Source organism: Trachypithecus francoisi, unplaced genomic scaffold (assembly GCF_009764315.1).
Source record: "Trachypithecus francoisi isolate TF-2019V2 unplaced genomic scaffold, Tfra_2.0 Contig00679, whole genome shotgun sequence".
Taxonomy (NCBI): Eukaryota; Metazoa; Chordata; class Mammalia; order Primates; family Cercopithecidae; genus Trachypithecus; species Trachypithecus francoisi.
This window is the reverse complement of record NW_022680816.1, coordinates 9,090-35,828: the sequence shown is the minus strand read 5'-3', so window position 1 is coordinate 35,828 and position 26,739 is coordinate 9,090. Positions and strand designations below refer to the sequence as shown.

The 26,739-nt window shown below is 38.8% G+C and overlaps 1 pseudogene; it reads left to right on the top strand.

Moving 5' to 3' along the window:
* The window catches only part of LOC117087682, a 33,385-nt pseudogene extending 7,327 nt beyond the window's left edge, over window positions 1-26,058 (top strand).
* Window positions 26,059-26,739: the final 681 nt, after the last annotated feature.

The following is a 26,739-nucleotide window of genomic DNA, read 5'->3' as shown; positions in this document are numbered from 1 at the left end:
TCCCACCTCAGCCTCCTGAGTAGCTGGGACTATAGGTGCTCACCACCGTGCCTGGCTAATTTTTTGGTATTTTTGTAGACACAGGGTTTTGCCATGTTGCCCGGGCTGATTTCGAACTCATGCGCTCAAGCCATCCACCTGCCTTGGCTTCCTAAAATGCTGAGATTACAGGCATGAGCTGCTGCACCTGGCCAGTAACTTCTTTTGCATTTTACTTTTTGTTTGATTCTTAAGTTCATGTACTTTTTTAATTGCCTCTGTTTAACATACAAGAGAATATGTGTTAGGATAATTTTCTCTTTCAGTTAAAGCATGCTACCTGGCTTTTAATCAATATGGGTATTTATATTACAGTAATACTAGATGTTAAAACAAAACAAACCCAAATATCAGTGACTTAACATAGGAGAAATTTGTTTTTCACTCATGTAATGGACCAGTGCAAGGGACTGGCAGGTGGCTCTCTCTACGTTGTGATTCAGGGACCAGATGCCTTCCATCTTGTGGCTTTCCCATCCCATATGGCCTTGGAATCCTCCTCCTCCAGTTGATGAATGAAGCAAGGAAATGAAGATCATATGGGGAAGACTTTTGTGCTAAGCCTGGAAATGTTCTGCATCGCTTTGCCCACTTCTGTTGGACAGAACCTGGTTACAAGGCCACATCTAACTGGAAGGGAGCCAGGGAAATGTAGTCTAGTTGGAAGAAGAGGAACAGGTTTGGAAAGCAGCTAGCCAATCTCTGTTGCAGTATTTGATGAATACTTTGTTATACATAATCCAGAAAGAGAAGTAATAGGATTTGCATGTGATTTGTGTGTACCACAGTTTACATACAAATGTAAAGGACACTGAAGCATATCTTGGTTGCTTCCAAGTTTTGGCAATTATGAATAAGAATATTTAAGTTTCCACCCTTCAAAAACATTCACTATGTTGTTTCTAATAAAATAATAGTAGAAAAAAATAGTAACTGTTTATTGAGCACCTGTTAGAATAGTCTGTCACTGTGTTAAGTACTTTGTATACTTTAAGCCATTTAACCTTCACATCAAATGTTTGAAGCTCAGGCTGGGTGTGGTGGCTTATGCCTGTAATTCTAGCACTTTGGGAGGCCGAGGCAGGAGGATTGCTTGAGCCCAGGAGGTCAAGACCAGCCTGGGCAACATGGCAAAACCCTGTCTCTATTAAAAATATAAAAATTAGCTGGGCATGGTGGCATTTCCCTGTAGTCTCAGCTACTTGGGAGGCTGATGGAGGATTGCTTGAGCCTGGGAGGTCAAGGCTGCAGTGAGCTGTGATTGCATCACTGCACTCCAGTTTGGACAACAGAGTGAGTCCCTGTCTCCAAAAATAAAACTGTTTGAAGATCCTAATATTGGTCCTATTTTCCCAGGTGAAGAAATTGAAACCTAGGTCAAGTACCTCCTTTGTTTAGGGTCACATGTTTGAAATTGGGAAATTGGGATCTATTAAAGGATGAACTCAGTATAGCTGAGGATGTATTTGGCTAGGATAGAGCAGAACCTGAATCCTGCCCCATTACCACTTCCCAGGAGGTCTCTGAGGGAAATCTATGCCCAGAGTAGAAAACAAAGCAAAGTTGACCCTTTTTTTCTTCTTTTTTCTTTTTGAGACGGTCTTGCTCTGTCCCCCAGGCTGGAGTGTAGTGGCACGGTCTCTGCTCACTGCAACCTCCGCCTCCCTGGTTCAAGCAATTCTCCTACCTCAGCCTCCCGAGTAGCTGGGATTACAGGCATGCGCCACCATGCCCAGCTAATTTTTGTATTTTTAGTAGAGACGGGGTTTCACAATGTTGGCCAGGCTGGTCTCAAACTCCTGACCTCAAGTGATCTGTCCACCTCGGCCTCCCAAAGTGCTGGGATTAGGGTGTGACTACTGTGCCTGGCCCAAAGTTGACCCTTTTATGTTAGCTAGGACTTCCGCCCTCAAGCTCCAGGGTAGAACAGTGAGGAATGAGGCATGAGGAATGAGTAGGAGCAAAATGCCTGCTCCTTTCAACCCAAAGCTCACACTCCAGGTGTTATTCCATTGATATGACAGAAGGCTACCAGTGTTTTAGGGGAAAAAATGTTAAGAGCTGTTCAGAGTGCCTTCGTATGTGAGAGTAATTGCTTGAAAGCATTCTCATCTCTAGACCTCACTATCATAGAGGTGGGGAGGTGGATAGGGCTGGGTCTGTTCAGCTCTCATGTGTCTCTACTCTATGCTAGTTGTGATGGGCATATCAGAATCTTCTGGTGAGCTTTTCCAAACTACATTAGAATGTAAGCCCTGGGCAGACAGAGATATCTATCTTTTGTTTGTGCTGTCTCCCCAGACCCTAGAACAGTGCCTGACACCTAGTAGATGCTCCAGAAGTGTTTGTTTAATGCATTCTACTTTGTCTATCAAAAAATAAGATGCTGTAACACTACCTTGCATTAGAAGTCCTTCCTTCAAGTTCTTCCCTCCCCTCCTCCTTCAAGTTCTTATGCCTCAGCTTCACACTGACAGTGAAGTTTCTGAGAAGGAAACCTTTGTGTGTGAAAACATTTGCCTGAATTGCAGCAGACTGTTTAAGAAAGGAGGATTAAGGAATAAATGAGTATACAAATAATGTGTGTTTGCAGAAAAGTATGTGTTTGGCTGATAAGTCACATGGTAGTTTTTTGTTTATGTTTTCTTTTGGTAAAATATATATAACATAAAATTTGCCAGTTTAACCATTTTTAACTGTATAATTTAATAACATTATGATATTCACAAAGTTTTATGGCCATCTCCACTATTTCCAAAGATTTTTTATTGCCCCAAACAGAAACTCTTCCAGTTAAGTAGTAACTCCCCATCCCCCACTCCTTCTAGCCCCTAATAGCCTCTAATCTACCTTCTGACTTTGTGAATTTGCCTATTCTAGATCATTCGATCATTCATGTTAAGTGGCTTCATATAATATTTGTCCTTTGTGTCTGGCTTATTTCGTTTAGCATAATGTTTTCAAGGTTCATCCATGTTGTATAGCGCATATATGAACTTCATTCCGTTCTATGGCTGAATAATACTGCAGTGTGTGTACACACACACACACACACACACACACCACATTTATCTATTCATCAATTGGTGGACACTCGGGTTATTTGCACCTTTTGACTATTGTGAATAATGCTGCTATGAACACTCACATAGAGGTATGTGTTAGAGTCCCTATTTTCCTTCCCTTTCCTTTCCTTTCCTTCCCTTCCCTTCCCTTCCCTTTCCTCTCCCTCTCCCTCTCCCTCTCCCTCTCCCTCTCCTCCCCTCCCCTCCCCTCCCCTCCCCTCCCCTCCCCTCCCCTCCCCTCCCCTCCCCTCCCCTCCCCTCCCCCCCCTCCCCTCCCCTCCCCTCCCTCCCCTCCCCTCCCCTCCCCTTTGAGTTTCGCTCTTGTTGCCCAGGCCAAAGTGCAATGGCACGATCTCGGCTCACTGCAACCTCTGCCTCCCAGGTTCAAGCAATTATCCTGCCTCATCCTCCCAAGTAGCTCGGATTATAGGCATGTGCCACCACACCCAGCTAATTTTGTATTTTTAGTAGAGATGGGGTTTCATCATGTTGGTCAGGCTGGTCTCAAACTCCTGACCTCAGATGATTCACCCACCTCGGCCTCCCAAAGTGCTGGGATTACAGGCATGAGCCACTGTACCCGGCCATTTGTTTTCATTCCTTTTGGCTGTCTACCTAGGAGCGGAATTGCTAGGTCATATGGTAATTCTATGTTTGACTTTTTGATGAACCACCAAATTGTTTTCCACAGCAGCTGTACCATTTTGTATTCCCACCACAAGGCACGAAGATTCTAATTTGTCCACATCCTCTCCAACAGTTATTATTTTCCATTTTAAAAAAACAATAGCCACCCTAGTAGGTGTGAAGCGGTATCTCGTGTGGCTTTGATTTGTATTTCCCTAATGACTTATTTTTATTTCCCTTTCATGTACTTTTTGGCTATCTGTATATTTTATTTGGAGAAATGTCTACTCAAATTCTTTGCCCATTTTTTAATCAGGTTTTTGTCATTGGGTTGTAGGAATTATTTATATATTCTGAATATTAATCTCTGCCTCTTTCCATTATATTGTCATTGTCAAAGACCAGATATTTATATATTGTGTGCTCATTAACATATGTTTATAATTTTTTTGCATTTGCTTTTTTAATCATGTAGGAAATATGAGTTTGAAACCCAAATTTTTATGTTTACCTTTTTTTAAAAAAATATTTCTTTTATAAACGAATTATTTCATGTTACTTTATTTTAACACAATTTAAACATTGATGCATAATAGATGTACATAGTTTTGAGGTATGTTATAATTTAATAAATTCATATAATTTGTAAAGATCAAATCAGTATTTGAGATACCCATCACCTTAAATATTTGTCTTTTCTATATGCTAGAAACATTTGAATTATTCCCTTCTAGCTATTTCAAAATGTACAAAGATTATTGTAAACTGTAGTCACCCTGCTGATCTACCAAACACTAGGTTTTGTTTCTTCCATCAAACTATATGTCTCATTAATCACTTTCTCTTCATCCCTCCTCCCTACCCTTCCTGGCCTCTGGTAACAAATAGTCTACACTCTGTCTTCATAAAATCCACTTTTCTAGCCCCCACATATGAGTGAGAGCATGTGATATTTATCTTTCTGTGCCTGCCTTATTTCACTTAACATAATGACCTCCAGTTCCATTCATCCTACTGTGAGCAAGAGGTTTTTGTTCTTTTTTATGGCTGAATATATTCCATTGCATATATATACCACATTTTCTTTATCCACTCATCCATTGATGGGCACTTAGGTTGATTCCATATTTTGGCTATTGTGAGCAATGCTGCAACAAACACAGAAGTACACATGTTTCTTTATTATATTGATTTATTTTGTTTTGGGTATATACCCAATAAGTGGAATTGCTAGATTATATGATAGTTCTAGTTTTAGTTTTTGAGGAACCTCCAAACTGTTCTCCATAGTGATTGTACTAATATACATTCCCACCAACAGTGTATGAGGGTTCCCCTTTCTCCACATCCTTGTCATCATCTGTTGTTGCCTTCTTGATAAAAGCCATTTTAACTGGGGTGAGATGATATAAAATTGTAGTTTGGTTTGCATTCCTCTGATGATTAGTGATGTTGTGCATTTTTTCATATACTCGTTGTCCATTTGTATGTCTTCTTTTGAGAAATGTTTATTTAAATCTTTTGCTCTTTTTTAATAGTTTTTTTTTTTTTTGCTGTTAAGTTGTTTGAGCTCCTTATATATTCTGGTTATTAATCTCTTGTTGGATGGATAGTTTGCAATAATTTTCTCCCGTTCTGTGCATTGCTTTTTTGTTTGTTTGTTTTGAGATGCTGTCTTGCTCTGTCGCCCAGGCTGGAGTCCAGTGGCACCATCTGTGCTTACCATAACCTCCGCCTCCTGGGTTCAAGCAATTCTCCTGCCTTAGCCTCCCGAGTAGCTGGGATTACAGGCGCCCACCACCATGCCCAGCTAATTTTTTTTTTTTTTTGTATTTTCAGTAGAGATGGATTTTGCCATGTTGACCAGGCTGGTTTCAAACTCCTGACCTCAAGAGATCTGCCCACCTTGGCCTCCCAAAGTGCTGGGATTACAGGCGTGAGCTACCATGCCTGACCTTTTTTTTTTTTGTTTTTTTTTGTTTTTTTTCTTGATTGTTTCCTTTGCTGTTGGGCTCCTGTAGTAAATTTTTCATTTAAGTTACTTTCCTTTTTGGCTTCAGAATTCTAATGCTTCTTTTTTTATAAATTCTGTCTCTTTATTGATATTCTTATTTTGTTCATACAGTGTTTTCCTGGCTTCCTTTATTTATTTGTCCTTGATTTCCTTTAGTTTTTTTTTTTTAAGGTCTCTGTCACCCAGGCTGGAGTGCGGTGGTGTAATCACAGCTCACTGTAACCTTGAACTCCTGGGCTCAAGTGATCCTTCTTCCTCAGTTTCCCAAGTAGATAGGACTACAGGCACGTACCACCATGTTTGGCTAATTAAAATTTTTTTTTTTTAATAGAGACAAGTGCTTACTGTGTTGCCTAGGCTGGTCTTGAACTCCTGGCCGTAAGCAATCCTCCTGCCTCAGCCTACCAAAGTGTTGGGATTACAGGCGTGAGCCACTGCCTTTCATTCTTTAAGCATATTTAAGACAGCTGATTTAAAGTTTTCGTCTCATATATCCAGTGTCTCAGCCTCCTCAGGGATAGTTTCTTTCAATTTTTTTTTTTTTTTCCTTTGAATGGCCTGTACTTTTCCTCCCTGGTAGCTGCAGAGTGTTTTTTGTTTGTTTTTTGACCTACCTTACAACATTTTTCAAGCAATGCTTGCTGCTTGTCTGCTACAAGTGGGCTCCAAGTTAGGCAAAATGGAGATGAGAACCTCAAGTCATTCCTTTGGGTAGTCTTCAGACAGGTTAGAACAAACACAAGAAATTGCAAACAAGGCCTGCTCTGCTCCCTCTGGAACCAGCGACCGGGGGATATGGGCTGCTGTGTTCAAGACCACTGCTAAGCTGGTGAGGAGGTGGGACAAGGGCAAGCAAAATGCCACACAGCCTTCCTACCATTTTAAAATTGCCTTGTTCTTCAGTCATTGTTCACTTGGTTGCTCTAAACCTTTGAATCTTTTCTAGAATTCTGACAAAATTGGCTCTGACAGCTTCTGCTTGTTTTTCAGTGTTTCTGTGGAGGGATGGGAGTTGGGAGCTGTCTACTCTGCTATTTTGCTAATGCTCTTTACCGCATGGTATTTTTAAAAAATTAAGATTCTGTATATCTTCAGAGACACTACAACCTTTGGGGAAGAACAGTGTTAAGGCTATGTTTTGTTGAACTTGTTTAACATGTTACTGAGATAGTAAATGTCCCAGGGGTAGTCTTTCAAATTGTATCGTAGGCTCCTATCACATATTTTCATTGAGAAGCTAGAGATGGAGAAACATCTAACTAGTGTGTAACTTTAGGTTCATAGTCAACAAATTTTCTCCTTTTACTCTCCATATCTATCCCTAAAACTTCTTTTAGGTAAAGACACAGTTACTTCAAATTGTCTTGGGTTATTAAGAGGATTGATTCTCAGATTACTTTTGTTGAATGTAGAATGAACGAGGTGTAGCAGACTCCGGTTACCTCCCAATATCCATTATTCCTTTCATTGTTCCAATAGAACCCTGTTCTAATTAGCTCAGCATATTGCTGTGCAACAAGAAAACTACATTTCCTGGCCTCTCTTGCAGCTGGATGTGGTTATGTGATCATGTTCTGGCCAAAGGTAGGAGGAGAAGTATGTGGGATTTATGCAAAGTATTCTTAAAGGGGCATGCCCCTCTTCTACCATGCCTTCTGTCTGCTTCCTGGAATGTGGATGTAATGGCTAGAGCTCCAGCAGCTGTATTTGGTCAAGAGGTAACCTTGGGAATGGAGAACACTTCTGGCAATACAATAAAATAGAAGCTGGAGTCTCTGACAGCATAGAGCTGCCATGCCAGGCTTGGACTGAATACTTACGTATTTCTTGTAAGTAAGAGAGGAATGGGTTTTGGTTATTTGCTGCTGAACCTGAATGTAACTTTTACATCAGGCCCTGAGTTCCACTTGGAACTTGGGTGTGACATACGGGGCTGTTTTGAGAACTTGATGCAGATGTTCATACCTATGATGGATGTGGCACTGCTTGGGATTCTAGGGGAGGCCAAAGAGTAGACAGTACAGGGCCAGAGAAAGGATTTGAGGAAAAGATTCAGATTTAAAGTGCCACTTATATTTGGGGACTTTTGGGCATCTAACAAGTACCCACACCATAAAGACTCACAGGATCCAGAGATAGTTATATTAAAGCCATGACTTATTACAGTGAAAACATACACAGCAAGATCAGCAGGAGAAAAAGACATAATGGGTGGAGCCTGAGAGTCTAAATGTGAGCTTCCTAAGTTCTTCCTTAGGAGGTTGGGGGTGGGGCTGCATAGAACAAACTTTTCCTCCAGCAATTAAATGTAGCAGCACATATGCAGTGTTTCTGTTTAGGGAAGCTTGCTTAAGACACAGGCTTTTCTGTATTGAGGGCTGATCAGGCGTTCTTATTGAAATTTCTGAGTTCCAGAAGGAAAGCAAGTGTTCACCATAAATCACATTTGCAAAAGCAATTTAGCCTGGCTGGTACAGCAGAATTCAGTGTTCCAGGCATATAAAACAACCTTATCAATTAGTAGCATAGGGAATATCTCACAGGCCAAGTTCCCAGGACCTATTGGAAGATGAGGTCATGCACGCAGGCCCTCCTAGAGATAGCAACATCAGACCTGCTATATTAACTTTTTCCTGCAGAGTAATATGTGGTGTCAACTGGCTGTTAGCTTTTGGGTCCTTAAGGTTTCCTCAGTTTCATCCATACTCTTATTTTTTAATCATTACTTTTTTAGACTCATTAATTTTTTTGAGATGGGGTCTCACTCTGTCACCCAGGCTGGAGTGCAGTGGCATGATCACAGCTCACTGCAGCCTCAGACTCCTGGGTTCAAGTGGTCTTCCTGCCTCAGCCTCCTGAGTAGTTGGGACTACAGGTGCATGCCACCATGCCAGGCCAATTTTTAAACACCTTTTGTAGAGATAGGATCTCACTATGTTGCCCAGGCTGGTCTTGAATGCCTGGGCTCAAGTGATCCTCCCACCTTGACCTCCCAATGTGTTGGGATTATAGGCATGAGCCACAACACCTGGTCAGATTTATTAATTTTTAACATTATCACAAGTAAAATTGACTTTTTACTTTTGATATACAGTTTTATGAATTTTAACATATAGATAAATAGATAGATATGTGTAACCACCACCACAACCAAGATGAAGGCTTGTTTCAGTGCTCTAAAAACTCCCTTGTACTACCACATCACGTGGGCAACCACTATAGTTTTGTCTTTTCAAATATGTCATATAAATGGAATTGCACAGTATGTAACATTTTGGGACTAGCCTTTTCATTCTTCATAATGCCTTTGAGATTCAGCCTTGTTGTTGCATGTATCTATAATTAGGTCATTTTTTTTTTTTTTTTTTTTTTTTTTTTGCTCTGCGGGATTCCATTTTATGAATGTATCACAGTTTATTTGCCAGTTGAAGAACACTAGGCTTGTTTCGAGTTTTTGATAATTATGAATAGGGCTGCTATAAACATTACTGTACAGGGTTTTTGTATGAATGTACGTTTTTATTTTTCTATGGTAAATACCTAGGAATGGGATTGCTGGGTCAGAAGGTAGGCATATGTTTAACTTTATAGGAAACCTGCCAAACTGTTTTCTAGAGCAACTGTACATTCCATCTAACAACACGTAAGAGTTTAGTGCTCCACATTCTCTTTAGAACTTGGTATTGTTAGCATTTTTAATTTTAGCCACTCTAATAGATTAATAGTGGTATCTCATTGTGATTTTAATTTGTATTTCCCTAATGTTGAATATATTTTCATGTACTTATTTGTCATTTACATATCCTTTTTGGTGAAATGACTGAGTCTTTTTCCCGTCTTTAAATTGTACTGTTGTTTTTCTTACTTTGGAGTTTCAAGTGTTCTTTATATACTTCGATGGAAGTACTTTGTTAGATGTGTAATTTGCAAATATTCTCTCCTAGCTTTTGGGTTTTTTTTTCTTTTTAGTGTCTTAACCATATCTTTTGGGGAGCAAAACTTTTAAATTTTGATGCAGTCCAATTTATCAACTTTTATTTATCATGCTTTTGGTGTCATGTCTAAAACTATATAATCCCAGGTAGAGAAGATTTTCTCCTAAATGTTTTATGGTTTTGCATTTTATATTTAGATCTATGATTTGAGTTAATGTTTGTAGAAGGTATGAGGTTTAGGTTGAGGTTTTTTTTATGTATAGATGTTCAATTGTTCCAATATGTTTGATGTTCTTTTGTTCCAAAAGATTGTTGTTGACAATCTTTTCTTCACTGAATTACTGTCACAACATTGTCAAAAATCAATTGTCCATATTTGTGTGGATCTGTTTCTGGACTTTCTATTTTATTCCACTGATCTGTGTATCTAGCTCTTTGCCAATACACACCATCTTTCTTACTGCAGTTTTATAGAGGGTCTAAAAATTGAATACTCCAACCTTACTCTTTCTGAAAATTATTTTAGCTGTTCTAGTTCCTTGCCTTTCCATATACATTTTAGAGTCAGGTTGTCTCTCTACCTGCAGAATATCTTGCTGGTACTTTGATTGGAATTGTGTTGAATCTGTTAGTCAATTTGAGGAAAATGGACATTATTACTGTATTGGATTTTCTGATCCATAAAGTTGCATTTCTCTGCTTAGGACTTCTTTATCTCAAAAATGTTTTATAGTTTCAATGTACAGGTCTTACACATATTTAATGGACTTATCCTTAAGTATTTCACATTTTTGATGGTATACATTTGATATTATTTTCATAATTTCAGTTTCCAGTTGTTCATTGCTAATATATAGAAATACAATTAATTTTTATGCATGAGTTTTGTATCCTGTAGCCTCACTAAACTTACTTGTTCATTTTAGTAGCTTTTTTTTTGCGTATTTCATACATAGACAATCATATTATCTGTGAATAAAGACAGTTTTGTTTCCTTCTTTGCAATCCGGATGACTTTGGTTCCCTTTTTCTTGCCTAATTGCATTGGTTAGAACCTCTAGTACAGTGTTGAATTAGAAGTGGTAGGGCCATAGAGGACATCCCTATCCTGTTACTGATTTTTGGGGAAAGCAAAATTTTTCACCATTAAAGTTAGCTGTAGGTTTTGTTTATTTGTTTGTGGCTATTGTAAGTGGGGTTGCCTTCTTGATTTCTTTTCTGCTAGTTCATTATAATGTATACATATACATGTACAATGTATATATTACAATATATGATTGGTATATAGAACTGCTACTGCTTTTTAATGCTGATTTTGTATCCTGCAAATAAACTGAATTTGTTTATATCTTAGAGTTTTTTGGTGGAGTCTTTAAGTTTTTCTAAATAAGATTATGTCATTTGCCAAGAGGGATAATTTGACTTTTTTTCCAATTTGGATGCCTTTTATTTATTTCTCTTTTCTGATTACTCTGGCCAGGAATTCCAGTACATTGTTGAGTAGGAATGGCGAAAGTGGACATCCTTGTCTTGTTCCAGTTCTTAGAGGAAGGCTTTCAGCTTTTCCCCATTCAGTAAGATGTTAGTTGTGGGTTTGTCATATATGGCCTTTAGGGAAGCTTTAATTTTATAAATGTGTTTTGATCTTTCTTGTTATTGTAATCCCCATATACATACACTGTGTCCTTTGGTATTTATTTTTCTTGAACTGTGGACTTTGTGTGTGTGCATGTGTTTATACAGTTAAGTATATTTAAATGTGTTTAATACACATTTAAAACAAGCCTACTATGACTATCTTTTTCTAGTCTAGGACTCTGTTGACTGCTGTACATTTTTGCTGCTGAGAGAACTAGGGGGAAAGAAAGATTGCATTCATTAATAGAGTAGGCTATGAATGAGCCAGAGTGATTCTCCCCAGTGGTACGAATAAGACAATTGTCTATTTTCAATGGCAGTGTTATGCTGAGTGTTTATGATGGCACTGCAGAGAGACACAGACAAGGCGGTAATACTGTAGTGATTTTTATCCATTGTGGGAAAATCTGGTAAAGAGTGGAGGTCTGTTATGGCAGATGAAGTCCTCCCAGCACAGTCAGAGAAAAAGAGGCAGGTAGTTCAGTAGGAAACAACTGTTTACCAAGGCATTGGAAGAGCTGAGAAGTCAATAGAGTGTGTTGAAGCAAGCTAAAGATGAGCAACAGCAGAAAGCTACTGTCATCCCTAGGGCTGACACAGGGAGAAGGTAGTATTACCAGAGCCTGGGAATGATGTTGCCGAGCAAGAACTGGACCTATTGTGAGGGCTGTTGGGACCTGTTGAAGGGCTGTCTGGTGGGAGCTTCAGCCATGGAGAACACATAGCCACGAGAGAGAGAGGAGAGAGAGAGAGAGAGAGAGAGAGAGAGAGAGAGAGAGAGTGTCACTCCTCCCCTCTCCCCTGTGACATGTGCAGAGCAAGAAAGGGCATAAAATGGATCCAAGGGCCAAGACTAGCATGAAGATCCTTCTTCAGATTGAATGCCTATTCTGGTGTGTAGTATATTTAATACCTACATACAATCTGGAAGGGAGGAAAAAAGCTGTGTGGTCAGGGTCAAGAAGAACTAATATGTCTGTCACCAAACTCAGGGGGAAAGGAAATCAGGTATTGAGGCACAAGCTGGAACTGCTGTGGTAATATATGCCTGTAGGATGGGATGAGGTAATTATGACAAATTTCCCATTTAAAATATTAAGCATATGCATTAAAAAACCTCACATCAGCTATTTTGTAAGCTTATCTGTCGTTGTTGTTTTTGAATTATTATATATTATTTAGGGAGAGGAAGTGGCAGTAGATATGGAGATAGAAGGAAGAACACTTTTTATAGTGTAAGTAACATTGTAATTTAATATACACATTAATCTTTATAGGCAAAATGGTAGGTATTTCTGTGACAATGCCTTTTTTCAGAGAGCCACATTAACAGTGATACCCTGGTATCTCCAGGCCTCTTTTTGATGAGTTTAGCCAGAGAAACTGTGCCCGAGGTGGGTACTAATCTCTCTGAATCAATGCTATTTGGTATTTGTTTGTTTTGTTTTGTTTTTTTGAGACGGAGTCTTGCTCTGTCGCCCAGGCTGCAGTGGAGTGGCATGATCTCGGCTCATTGCAACCTTTGCCTCCTGGGCTCAAGCGATTCTTCTGTCTCAGCCTCCCGAGTAGCTGGGACTACAGGCACGTGCCACCACACCTGGCTGATTTTTGTGTTTTTAGTAGAGATGAGGTTTTGCCATGTTGGCCAGACTGGTCTCGAACTCTTGACCTCAGGTGATCCACCCGCCTTGGCCTCCCGAAGTACTGGGATTACAGGTGTGAGCCACCATGCCAGGCAATGCTATTTGGTTTTATAGTAATGTTTCTTCAATTTCTATAATTCAGGCAGTTCTTGAAAAATTCCTGATTAGAGTTGGGTTTCTGTAAAAGAGGACATTTCCACAGGAGTCCTGTAATTAAGCCCTTGCTGGTATGGAGGGCTTGGCCTGGCCAGTGACACAAAGTCAAGGGATGATGTAAGTTTGAGCAGTTTTTTCTGCTTCAAAAGGCCAAATGGACATCAAGCATTTATGTGTTACAAGAACATATAAGTTAACAAAAACAAGTTGTGTCTTTGAATTATAACAACTCAGGTGAGACTATTAGTTATTTCAAATTGATCACAATTCTTGATTGGATATTAATGCTATAGATTTCCAAACTTTTCTTTCTTTTATCTTTTTCCTTTTTCCTTTTTTTTTTTTTTTTTTTTTGAGACAGGGTCTCACTCTGTTTCCCAGGCTGAAGTGCAGTGGTGTGATCTCTGCTCACTGCAGCCTCCACCTCCTGGGCTCAAGTGACTCTACCACCACAGCCTCCCAAGTAGCTGGGACTATAGGTACATGCCACCACACTCGCTAGTTTTTTTTTTTTTTTTTTTTTTTTTAATTTAGTAGAGATGAGGTCTCACTATATTGCCCAAGCTGGTCTTGAATTCCTGGGCTCAAGTGATCTTCCCACCTCAGTCTCACAGGCATGAGCCACTGCACCCAGCCCCAAACTTTCTCTGTATGACTGATTAACAAAATATTCAGTGAGTTATTACCTAATGCATTGTAATTTGCTTGATGCAGTCTTTCTGTATTTCAAATATCCAATCCTTGTGGGAAAAGGCTGATAAAACTTGAAAAACTAATAAACAGACTTCTGGTTTCAGCCTAGATACGTGGCATGCAGAGCTGTCATCCTTACAACAAGAAAAAGCTGGACAAATGGAAAATTAATGACTTTTTCTGAACCTAGGGAGAAATGGAGATTTTAGGGCAAATGATTAACCCCAAATCACGAGAGAGACAGGTACCACTGCAGAAAGAAACAGGACCTGAACATTTGCTTACCTGTGACAGATACTGTTGAATGGCATATAAACCAGTAAGAAGATTAAACCAGAAATTTGTAATGAATTGCTTAAAGTTGGGGACCACAGATATAGGGGTTTCTCGCCCTCTTACAGGCTTTTCCTCCAGGATTCCTGCCAGGTACTCACAGGGAAGATCAGGAGAATCCTAAGAAAGTTTTTCCTGTGTCTTGGCTGGGTTAGAAGAACAAAAGCCACTGCCAAAATCTGCCTAGATATCTCTCCATCTCCCTAAGGAACAAAAGTCTTAATCTGCAGGAAGAAGGTAACAGAAAGTGAGAGTACTGGTGGAAACCCACTGTAACTGGGGAAGGAGAAGAGGAAAAAGAAAGAAGCTCTACTTTCTTGGGAAAGAAAATGAATGCCTGGTAAACCTGGCATTGTGTTTGGAGGAGGATCAGGAATGCTTGTGAAAGCCACAACCCTAAGACCCAGGTTCACAGTATCTGCATAATATTGCAAATTAATCAGAATATCAGAGAATACCCCCATTTCCCACCTCCCTACTACAAAGCTAACAAGCATCAAATAAAAAATAATGGATAAGGCCTGGGGAACTGCAAAAGACAGATTCTCTCTGGGGTGCAGTACAGAAACTTAAAAGTCAAATATGGAGACCCAAAACCAAGTGAGGGGAAGACATTGAGAAAAACCTTGTGCAATTTAAGCATACAATTCTTCAGGCAGAAAAAAGATGATATAATTTGAAAAGCTGGATCTACAAAAAGAATCAAAGAATGTCAGAAATGAAATAAGTGAAGATAAAATCTTTTAAATATTTAATTGTTCTAAAAATAAGTGATTTAAAAAAATAAAATTTATAAAAATGTGTTGTGTGTTTATAGCATATGCAAAAGTGAAATGTATGACAACAATGGCACAAAGATGGGAAGGAGGAATTGGTAAAATACTGTTATAAGTTCCTATGGTCCTTGTGAAGTGGCTATATTATTTGAACTCAGATTATTTAAAAACATATTGTAAACCCTAGGATAACTATTTAAAAAGTTAAAAAAGAGGTATAAATAATGTTAATAGAGGTGATAAATTGAATAATAAAAAAACTCAATAAAACCCAGAGAAAGCAGAAAAAGGAGGAAAAAAGGAACAAATTGAACAAATAGAAAACAACTAACAAGATAGTAGATTTTGACCCTCCATATAAATAGTTGCTTTAAATGTGAAAATGCAAATCATCTGAAAGACAGAGATCATCAGATTGGATTTTAAAAAGCAGATACAACTTATAAGCTGTCTACAAAAAAAAAGCCCACTTTAAATATAAAGACATAGATACATTATGCTAAATGAAAGAAGTCATGCACAGAAGATCAGCCACTGTGTGGTTCCATTTGTATGAAATGTTTAGAAAGGGCAAATATGTAGAAACAAAGTAGATTAATGGTTGCCGAGGGCTGGAGGTGGGAAAACTGGTATTTACTGTTAATGGATACCAGGGATCTTATTGGAGTGATTGTGTTGTTGGTTGCATAACTTGGTAAATTTACTAAAAATCATTGAATTGTATGCTTAAATTGGTGAATTTTGTGGGATATGAATAAAATTCATAAAATTCATAAAAACAGTAAGTGTGGTGATGCCAAAAAAAAAAAAAAAAAAATGACTGTGGCCAGTTTGGCCATTTCTTGTAGAAGAGTCTCACACCTGAAGACTTCCAGATCCTTAATAACTCATCAGGTCCCTGCCAGCACAGGGAACATCGTAGACCTGTCAGCAATTAAAGGAACAAAAGTATGAAGATTTACACTAAAACTTGAGTGTGAAATGATGACATTCCCAGATAAACAAAGACTGAAATGTTAACATCTGTTCATTTTTGCTTCCGTGATTTGGTATTCTGTTTTTAGATGTGTCTACTTTAATAATTTTTATATCTTCCTGATGACATTATGATGAAGGGTCTTTCTGTCTATAATATTTATTGTCTAAAGTCTATTTCGTCTGATACAAACGTAGTTACTCTAGTGCTTTTATGATTGGTGTTACCTGGCATATGTTTTCCAGTCCTTTTACTTTCAACCGGGTGTGTGTGTGTGTGTGTTTTAATCTACAGCAGTGGTTCCAAGCAATTTAGCCCCCTTGTGACATTTGGCAATAGCTGCAAATATTTTTGGTTGTCACGACTGCATGGCAGCTACTGACATCTAATGAATAAAGGCCAGGACTACTACTAAATATCCTATGATGCACAGGAGAGGCCTTACGACAAAGAATTATCCAGCCTGAAATTTCAGTGGTGCTAAGGTTGAGAAGCCCTAATCTAAAATGTGCCTCTTTTAGATAGCATACAGTGGAATCTTGGGTTTTTCCCCAGTGTGACAATTGCTGCCTTTTGATTGCAATGTTTAGTCCAGTCCCATTTAATGTAGTATTCGTATGGTTGGATTTATATCTGCGTTTTTGCTATTATTTTCTATATATTTCATGTAAGTTTTGATTCTTTGTTTCTTTTTCACTGTCTCCATGTGTGTGGGAGAGAGAGTACTCGTTTACCATTTTAATTCCTTTGTGTTTTTTCCACTATATTTTTGTGTTAGTTTCACAGTGGTTGCTCTAGGGATTACAATAGTCATCTTAACTTAATCTCAATCTACTTCAGTGTGATGCTAATTTAATTCCAGTAAAATATTGAAACTTTCTTTGATTCTAGCTCCATTACCACATCCCTCCATCATGCTAGTATCATAAAATATGTATCATCTATATATGCTACAACCCTAACATACAGCATTGTAATTATTGTTTAATTCAGTTTTATGTCTTCTTAAGAGTTTAGAGAAGAGAAAAATGTATATATGTATATAGTTTTTATAGTTACTCATATTTTTTACATTTTCCAGTGCTCTTAATTTCTTTGTGTGGCTTTGAGTCATTGTCTAGTATCATTTCCTTTTACCTAAAAGACTTCCTTTAGTATTTCCTGTAAGGCAGATCTGCTAGCAACCAATTCATTGCTATGGATAGCAGCAAATAGTCTTTTTTAGGTTTATAGCATGTGTAATAGCCCTTAATAATGTATTGTTTAGTCTTGCCTATTTTTGTACTTCCTGAGTCTTTTTTGTCAATATTTTAAACATTTTGAGTAGTTAATACATTTACATGGTCTACATATAAAAGCAAATTTAAAAAGGACAGATTGAAAAGGTATACCTCACCCCCAACTCTCCATTTCTCCTTAACATTGTAGTAACCACTTTTCTTAGATGTGTGTCATTTCAGTGTTTCTTTACATAAATAAAAGCGAATACAAATATGTGTGCTCATTTCCACCTTTTCTCTGACAAAAGGTAGTATACCATGCGTTCTGGACCGCACCTTATGTTTTTCATTTAATTTGTCCTAGAGATTTTGGCATATTAGTACGAAGAGGTATTCTTCCTTCTTTTCTTTCATAGCTGAATGGTATTCTGTTGTGTGGATGTACCATAATTTAGTCCTTTGTTGGTGGGCCCTAGGTTGTTTCTGACAGTAATCAAACAATACTGTAGTGGGAAACCTTGAGCATCTTATGTATGTGCGGGTGTATTTGTAGAATAGGTTCCTGGGAGTGGGACTGTTAGATTAAAAGGTATATGCATTTGCAATTTTAGATGACATTGCCAGATTCTTCTCATTAGAAGTTGTATCATTTTTTACTTCCGCCACAATATATGAAAGTGCTTATTTCCCCATCTTCTTGCCAACAGAGTGTGTTATCAAACTTTCGGATTTTGTTTTTCTTTTCTTGAGACAGAGTCTCAATCTCTCGCCCAGGCTGGAGTGCACTGGTGCGATCTCGGCTCACTGCAACCTCTGCCTCCCAGGTTCAAGCAATTCTCCTGCCTCAGGCTTCCGAGTAGCTGGGATTACAGGTGCCTACCACCATGCCCGGCTAATTTTTGTATTTTTAGTAGAGATAGGGGTTTCACCATGTTGGCCAGGCTGGTCTCGAACTCCTGTCCTCAGATGATCCTCCTGCCTCAGACTACCACAGTGCTGGGATTACAGGCATGAGCCACCATGCCCAGCCAAACTTTTGGATTTTTGTAAGTATGAGGGAATGATGTCTCAGCATGATTTTATTTTATTATTTTATTTTTTTGACACAGGCTGGAGTGCAATGACACAGTCTCGGCTTACGGTAACCTCTGCCTCCCGGTTCAAGTGATTCTTGTGCTTCAGCCTCCCTCTCAAGTAGCTCAGATTACAGGCGCCTGCCACCATGCCTGGCTAGTTTTTGTTTTTTTTTAGTAGAAACAGGGTTTCTCCTTGTTGGCCAGGCTGGTCTCAACTCCTGACCTCAAGTGATCCACCTGCCTCAGCCTCCCAAAGTGCTGGGATTACAGGAATGAGCCACCACACCCAGCCCTCAGTGTCATTTTAATTTGCATTTCTCTTATAAGTAATGATGAATATCTTCTTAAAAGTTTAAGGGCCATTTGTATTTTTTTTTCTGTGAATTGCCTACTTATATTCTTTGTCTGTTTCCACCCCTGCTCCCATGGGCTTATCTTTTTTCTTGAGTCCTAGGAGTTTTTTTGTATATTACAGAGATTAGCCCTTTATCTGTGATGAATTGCAACTGTTTTTTCAGTTTTTCCTTTTTTGCTTTGCTTATGTATTTCCTCCTTCTTAGAAGTTTGTTGTAATTATCAAGTGGTCAGAATCTTCAGTTTTTTTATTTTTAATTTTTTATTAAGTTTTTATTTTTTAGAGACAAGGTCTCTGTCATCCAGGCTGGATTGCAGTGGTATAATCATAGCTCACTGCAATCTGAAACTCCTGGGCCCAAGCAGTCCTCCTGCTCCAGCCTTACAAATAGCTAGAAGTACAGGTGCACACCACCACACCTGGCTAATTTTTATTTTATTTTAATTTTTTTGTTTTTTATATGGGGAGTGGCTATGTTGCCCAGGCTGCCCTCAAACTCCTGGCCTCAAGTGATCCTCCCACCTTGGCCTCGCAAAGTGCTGGGATTACAGGCATGAACCACTATACCTGGCCCATTTTTTTTTTAAGATGCCTGGACTTTATCATTAGAAAGATATTCCCCACCGAATGGCCACCAAATTGTCCCAACACCGGTGACTAAAATGTCCATATTGACCCCACTGATTTGAGCTGCCTTCTCTTTCATCCACTGACTACCTATATATATTTCTGGACTTTCTGTTCTGGTCCATTGGTATTTCTCTATTCATGAATTAATACCACAGTACCAATTGTTATGGACCTTAGAGCATATTTTAAATCCTGGTAGGGCTAGTGGCTTCTCATTGCTTTTTTTTCCCCTTGAGTTTTCCTGGTTCTTCTTGTTTGTTTAGTTTTGTGTATGACTCTAAAATTAATTTGCCTATTTTCTGTCCAAATGCCTATTGGTATTTTTATTGGATAGCACTGGATTTATGAGTCGAAGTGGGAGAATCATTTTTATGATGTTGACTCTTCCTATTCAAAGACCTCCTGTGACTTTCCATTGATTAAAACCTTTTGTGTTCTTCTGGAGTGTTTTTGAGTTTTCCACTTAAGTTTTGTATATTTCTTAAGTTTATTCCTGGATATTTTATATTTTTGGTACTATTATAAACAAGGTCTTCTCATCCATTATATATATATATCTTGTCATCCATTATATATATATATATTTATTATTATTATTATTATTATTTTTTGACAGTCTCGCTCTGTCGCCCAGGCTGAAGTGCAGTGGTGTGATCTGGGCTCACTGCGGCCTTGACCCCCTGGGCTCAAGCAGTCCTCCCACCTCAGCCTCCTGAGTAGCTGGGACTATAGGCATGCACCACTCTGTCCAGCTAATTTTGTTTATTTTTTGAGGAGACCACGTCTCACTTTGTTTCCCAGGGTGGTCTTGAACTTTTGAGCTCTGGTGATCCTCCTGCCTTGGCCTCCCAAAGTGCTGGGATTACAGGCATGAGCCACCACATCCAGCTTCATCCATTATATCTTTAACCTCTATTATTGTTCTGGATTTCCTTTATTTTCTTTTTTAAAAAAGATTTTGCTTAGCCCCATTTTTTTCATTTTTTTACTCTCATTTTCATAGCCTGGGATATTTTCTGAAAATTTTCAAGTGATTCTTCCTGTATTTCTGTCTTGCAATGAATTGTCTTGAAAATTAATGTGAGAAATCAACATTGTGAAGATTGATTAGAATTTCTAGTGTAAATGTTGCATGTAATAGTGAGTATCATAAGTCCTTAAAGGGTGTGAAGGCTGAACCCCAGAGTTTATTTTGACATTGGTTTAGTGGAGGCAGGCTGAGCATGAACCAGAACTTGAAACCCTGAAAGTTAACCGATTAGCTACTGAATAACTATTTTAGCTAAATGTTGAATGGCAAGGATAAAATAAATATTTATCCAAGCCAAAATATCACCAACTTAGAATGAACCTCTGAGTTAAATAAATCTGAAATTTTATTCAGAAATATATTATTATTGCAATTTTATTAAAAATTTCAGGAATCATCTTTTTAAAGTTTGACATTGAAGGCAAGAGATAATTTCTTTTCTTTCTTTCTTTTTCTTTTCTATCTTTCTTTCTTTCTTTTTTTTTTTTTTACGGAGTCTCGCTCTGTCACCCAGGCTGAAGTGCAGGAGCGTGATCTTGGCTCACTGCACCCTCTGCCTCCCTGGTTCGAGGCTCCTGTCTCAGCCTCCCGAGTAGCTGGGATTATAGGCGCCCACCACCATGCCCAGCTAATTTTGTATTTTTAGTAGAGATGGAATTTTGCTGTGTTGGTCAGGCTAGTCTTGAACTCCTGACCTCAGGTGATCCACCCACTTCAGCCTCCCAAAGTGCTGGGATTACAGGCATGAGCCACCACGCCCAGCCAGCAAGAGATAATTTCTCGGCACCATCAGTTGCTAGATTGCATGTGAGTTCACTAGATTATATGTGTGTCATACCAAAGAGATAACTAGAAATTAAATGCAACTCTAAAAGTTTGCTTTGCAATGTTGTAAATGTTAATGCAGCAAACAATTCTACAAAGACTAGAATTATGTTATAATCTAATATCTATTATTGTATCTTGTATTGTTACTTAAATTTTAAGGTATTTACTGGCTTAACCAAATATATGTTTTTCCTTAAGTTATTTAACTATTGCACTCTTCATTCATTAATTCACTCAAATATTCACTGGCTCTTTACCTATTTTTAAATGTATTCCTTTTTAAAGGCCAGGTTTATTGAGGTATAATTACATACAACAAAATTCTTTTCTTTTAAATATACAGTTCAATGAGTTTTGACACTGCGTACACTTGTGTAACCCCACCAAAATCAAGATAATAGAACATTTCTATCCCCCTGGAAATCTGCTTTTGCAGAACATGCCCTTCTCCTACCCTAGCTCTTGGCAACTACTGATCTGTTTTCTGTCTCTATAGTCTTGCCATTTTTAGAACATCATGTGTTAGATAACCTTTTGTTTTCTAGCTTCTTTCACTTAGCATAATGCTTTTGAGATTCATCTGTGATGTAATGTGTATCAATAGTTTGTTCCTTTTTTATTGCTGAGTAATATTCCATTGTCTGGATATATCACAGTTTACTTATATATTTGCCATTCATTGAACATTTGGGTTGTTTTCAGTTATGAAGTATTATAAATAAAGCTGCTGTGAACATTTGCTTACATGTCTTTGTGTGGGCACGGGTTTTCATTTCTGTTGGAATAAATACCCAAGGTGAGATTCCTTGGTTGCATGGTAAGTGTATGTTTAACTTTAAAAACCTGGCAATCATTTTCAAAATATCTGAACATTTTTCATTTCCATCAGCAATGTATAAGCTTTTCAATTGTTCCACACCTTTACCAACTTTTGTTATTTAGGAATTTTAAATTTTATCCATTCTAGTGTGAAATGGTATCTTATTGTTTTAATTTGCATTTCCCTACTGACTAATAATGTTGAACATCTTTTCTCATCCCTATTTGCCATCCATATATCCTCTTTGAAGTCTCTGTTTGTACTTGTTTGCCCATTTTAAGTTTATCTTTTTTTGTCTAATTGAGTTGTGTATTTTATATTTTCTGGATACCAATCCTTTGTCAGATACATGGTATGCAATATTTTCTACCTGTCTATGGCCTGTCTTTTCATTTCCTGAACTGTGTCTTTTGAAGAACAGAAATTTTAAGTTTTTGACAAAGTCCTGTTTATCAGTTATTTTTTCCTTTATGGTTTGTGCTTTTTGTCTTTATCTTAATACATTCTTAATAGGTTAACTATTTTGTATATCAATTAACAGCTCTCACAGTCATTAATTGGTACTTTATTCTTACAATAATAAAGATAAATATATCTCTCAATAGATTAATACAGTTTTTACTCCATCTTACATATAGACTTAATAAATACAAATGGTACACTTTTTATATGACTCAGATTGTTATGCTGGTCACTGTGCCATCATGCAATAATTGGTCACTAACAGTTAAGGGATACCAAAAATGATATTGCTGGAGACTTTCAGTTACTTCTGAAGATCAGAGATGATTTTTGCCTAAGTCAAGCTTTGGGATATCCCTAATTTATATTGGCTGGTTCTTTGTGTTTGTTTTGGCATTAAGTACAGATTTAAATCTTTCCGTGAAGATACTCAAGCACAATCATAATTTTTCACAAGACTAAGTCATATGTTGGCTACCCAAGCATTTGCTGACTATTTGTTGTACAGCGACACAGGCCCTACTCACAAGGATGGCTATGGGAACATTATGCAAAGGGAGTTATTAAGAAATTAGCTTTGCGATCCCTCTGGGATATCTTCCTCCTCCTATGGAATCAAGAGAGTGGTTTGGATGAGGCTTGTGGCCTTTAACATTTCATGTGTATAAGGATCACTGTCATCCAGACATTGGAACTTTTAAAAGTCCATGACTTTCTTTCACTATACCAGAGTAATTGTGACCCAGCTTCATTTGCTTAAATGCAGTTAAGGTTTTGCTGAATTTTTAGTGTTTAAGACATTGTGTTGGGACACCAGGTGATGGGAAGAGAAAATAAAAGGTTTCTGCCCCTGAGTTGACACTCTTGAGTGGAACACAACTGTGCACAGTGAGCCAAAGGGTGAGGCAGGCTGTGTGGCTGAGTTTAGGGTATGTGGGGATCAGTTGTAGGAGATGAGACAGGAAACATATTCAGGCAATAGATTGTGGGGGACCTTGATTGCCCTTGTGGGGCCCAAGGCTTCTTTCCATTAAAAAGTGAATTGGCATTCATGAGTGAAGGCTTGGGCTGATTTAGGCCTACCTAGGAGTGACCCTGGCCTCCTATGCTCTATGTCATTGAAAACAGTAAGAGTTAAGATAATTGGGGGATGTTGTGCCTGCCTTGGTTGTCACATGGAGCTGCCCCTCCACTGGGAAACTGTAGATTGGCATGGGGACATTTGGCATGCCTGAGGGTGGTATAAAAGATTGACAGGAAAAGGGGCTGTGGTTTTCTTCATCAACAAAATCCACAAACAAGGCCGGGAGCGGTGGCTCACGCCTGTAATCCCAGCACTTTGGGAGGTCGAGGTGGGTGGATCACGAGGTCAGGAGTTTGAGACCATCCTGGCTAACACAGTGAAACCCCGTCTCTACTAAAAATACAAAAAATTAGCTGGGCATGTGGCAGGCGCCTATAGTCCCAGCTACTCGGGAGTCTGAGGCAGGAGAATGGTGTGAACCCGGGAGGCGGAGCTTGCAGTGAGCCAAGATCATGCCACTGCACTCCAGCCTGGGCGACAGAGCAGGCCTCTGTCTCAAAACAAACAAACAAAATCCACAAACATCTTGCCCATCATCTGTGGCAATCATATGTGACCTGTGTGGATGAGGGGCAGAAGTAACTGTAGACTTGGGTAGCTGCCATGCCTCCCATTGAGATGAAGCTGCAGTCCCTGATGGGTTTCCTCTCCTGTGTCCTAATATAAAGGTAAGTAAATATTGTATTAAATGGAAACCAGTGTGTGTCTTGGGACTCTGGTTGCCGCTTTGATCTCATCACCATAGCTGTGCCACTGCACTGACACCTTGAAATGGAAGGTTAGCATTACGAACTGGGCTAGCTGGACTTGTTTGGGGTTGTGGGGGATCTGAATGAGGGTTAGAGCAATGATAAGGTGAGAATAGGGAGGATCATCTGCCTTCAGGACAGGCACTGAGAGTCCTGTCAGCAGTTCTGGCACATGGTCTGGGGAAGAAGGAAGAACAGAACTTCCAACTATAGCTCTGGTGAGAGGTCTGAATGGGGCCAGGAGCTCTTCTTAGCTATTTAAACATTTTGAAAGTTTTTATTTTAAATGACAAAATTTAGCAGTGCTTATATATGCCAGGCAGCATTCCAGGCATTTTATTTATTTTTATTATTTTGTTTTTGAGACGGTCTTGCTCTGTTATCCAGGCTGCAGTGCAGTAGTGTGATCATGGCTCACAGTAGCCCCAACATCCTGGGCTCAAATGATCCTCCCAACTTCGGCCTCCCAAAGTGCTAAGATTGCAGGAGTAAGCCATGGCTCCTGGCCCATTCCAGACATTTTATAAATATTAACTCATTTAATTCTTCTAACAATACCATTTATAGTTTCCTGATGAGAAAATTGAGGCACAAAGAAGTTGAGTGACTTGCCCGGGTCACATAGCTTAGTAAATGGTGAAGCTGAGCTTTAAATCCAGGCAGTCTGCCTCTAAACTCCCTGTTCTGAACCCTTCTGATTCCTATAGCTTCTCTTCCCAATTCTTCCTCATAAGAAATAAGTGGTTTATGGTTTTGCTCCAGTGTTTGGGTTTCTTTGCGGCTGCTCAAGATCAACCAGTTCTTTGGAAAAGCGAACCCCAAGGCTCCACCGCCCAGCCTGACTGACTGCATTGGCACGGTGGACAGCAGGGCAGAATCCATTGACAAGAAGATTTCTCGATTGGATGCTGAGCTAGTAAAGTATAAGGATCAGATCAAGAAGATGAGAGAGGGTCCTGCAAAGAATATGGTTAAGCAGAAAGCCTTGCAAGTTTTAAAGTAAAAGTGGATGTATGAGCAGCAGCAGAGCAATCTTGAACAACAGCCATTCAACATGTAACAAGCCAATTATACCATCCGGTCATTGAAGGACACCAAGACCACGGTTGATGCTATGAAACTGGGAGTAAAGGAAATGAAGAAGGCATACAAGCAAGTGAAAATCGACCAGATTGAGGATTTACAAAACCACCTAGAGGATATGATGGAAGATGCAAATGAAATCCAAGAAACGCCGGGCGCGGTGGCTCAAGCCTGTAATCCCAGCACTTTGGGAGGCCGAGACGGGCGGATCACGAGGTCAGGAGATCGAGACCATCCTGACTAACACGGTGAAACCCCGTCTCTACTAAAAAATACAAAAAAACTAGCCGGGCGAGGTGGTGGGCGCCTGTAGTCCCAGCTACTCGGGAGGCTGAGGCAGGAGAATGGCGTGAACCCGGGAGGCGGAGCTTGCAGTGAGCTGAGATCCGGCCACTGCACTCCAGCCTGGGCGACAGAGCGAGACTCCGTCTCAAAAAAAAAAAAAAAAAAAAAAAAAAAAAAAAAAAAAAAAAGAAATCCAAGAAGCACTGAGTCGCAGTTATGGCACCCCAGAACTGGATGAAGATGGCCTGCAATTCCGGAAGGTGTTCCCACTGACACAAAAGCAAGGATGAAGTTCTTCTGGTGGATGAATTTGGATTGCCACAGATCCCTGCTTCATAGATCAGCATCATTCAAGTATATCTTTAAAACAAACACATATTATGGGACTAGGAAATATTATCTTTCCAAATTTACCATAACAGATTTATGTTTCTTTCCTTTCTTTGAAGGAAAGTTTAATTACATTGCTCTTTGATTTTTTCCGTTAAGAGACTCATTGCTTGGGAAATGTTTTTTTTTGTACTAAAATTTGATTCCTTTTTTTCTTATGAAAATTGCACTTAGTTTAAAAGTATCTTTGTCTTGTATGATTTGTTTTCATTCATTAGTAATACTTTGAAATGGAATGTTAAAAATCTATGACAGTGAACTCTACAGTCTCAAAATGACCTGATAAATTGGTAAGACAAAGATGAGATTATTGGAGCTGTTCATATTATGATTCAGAATCGTTTTCTATTGTGGTATATAGGTTGGTTAAAGTGATGGCCTTTTTGATGGGTTTTGTTGTGTCTTGTGAACAAATCATTTCTGTGTACAATATTGGAATGGAATTGCCACTATTGTATCATGAGTGGGTATTTTGATTCTATGGTTCCCTCAGTATTACATCTTGACTTGTAATCAATAATGAATATTTCTTGATATTTAGTGTATAGGACATTTATTTATACTCAATAAATATTTTTCAAAAGGATATAGTTTTAATAATATCACTTCAGCTTAAAACCTCTACTGTGGAAACCAAATTTAATAGAATTTTAATGTCGTTTCAGCCTATAACTCCACTATAGAAACCAAATTAACCATTGTGAGGAAAGAGCAAGGGACAATCTGGGCTTGGGCCCTGGGTCTGCCATTTACTAACTACTGAGTAGTCTATTCAACTTCTCTAAACTTCTGTTTCCTTGTTAGTAAAATCATGCTAATCTCATAGAGCTTT